Below are 1,195 nucleotides of genomic sequence, written 5' to 3' on the forward strand. Positions count from 1 at the left end.
TAACACTAACAATTTTGCCAATCCACAATCCTAAAATAAATGTTTCTGATTCAGGCGCAAAGCCAGGAATTTTGAGAGAAAGAGCAACTTAGTCAACACCATAACCCCCGTACTCATGTGGTGTTTTATTTTATGAACCCCCAAACGATGAAAGGCAAAGTTGACCTAAGTAGAATCTGAACTCAGAACATACAGAACCAGAATATTACAAGGCATTTTGTGCAATGCTCAAACAATTCTGCCAGCTTGTTATCCTAAAATAACAATGATAATAATAATAATAATAATAATGGTTTCAAATTTTTCCACAAGGGCAGCCATTTTGGGGCGAGTGGATGTGTCAATTACATTGACCCCAGTGTTCAACTGGTGCTTAATTTATCAACCCCCAAAAGGATGAGAAGCAAAATACCGCTAAGCATTTAGCCCGGCATGCTAATGAGTCTGCCAGATTGCTGCCCTAATAATTATAATAACAATAATAATTATTTCTGATTTTGGCACAAAGCCTCAAATTTCGGGGGTGATGTCAATTACACCCACCTGACTGATCGACTGGCACTTGTTTCGCTAACCATGATAGAAAGGAAGCAAAGTCGACCTTGATCAAATTTGAACTCAGAACCTCTAAAGCTGAAAGAAATGCTATGAAGCATTTTGTCTGGATGCTAACAGCTCTGCCAGTTTACCGCCTTGAAATAATAAAGTTACAATGCTCGAAAACCAAAAGAAAAAAGAAAAAAAAAGAAAAGAAAAAAAAGAAAAAAAAGACATGGAATATATTAGATCCTTCACAGCTGGACACACATTTAGAAACCAAATTAAACCATTAGAGTGAGTGAGAATGAGAGAGAGAGAGAGAGAGAGAGAGAAAGAGAGAGAGAGAGAGAGAAAGAAAGAGAGAAAGAGAGAGAGAGATTTCACTAATGATGGTGTATGCATTGAACCAATGAATAGACATATGGATGGACATATATGAAGCAATACAGTATTTCCACTGATGAGGAAAAATGGTTAGAAAAAATTTTGAGATTTCTTCTTTGTTTTGTTTTCTTTTGTTAAAGCTACATACAATAAAATATTTTTTGCTTTTGTCTTCGTCAAGGAGTTAAAAAGGCACTGAATATGAAATATCCAATATTAAGACAATGTGTATAAAATATAACAAGAATGTGTGCAATGTATAGGACTAATT

The sequence above is a fragment of the Octopus bimaculoides genome, chromosome 16 (genome assembly GCF_001194135.2).
Source record: "Octopus bimaculoides isolate UCB-OBI-ISO-001 chromosome 16, ASM119413v2, whole genome shotgun sequence".
Classification (NCBI taxonomy): Eukaryota; Metazoa; Mollusca; class Cephalopoda; order Octopoda; family Octopodidae; genus Octopus; species Octopus bimaculoides.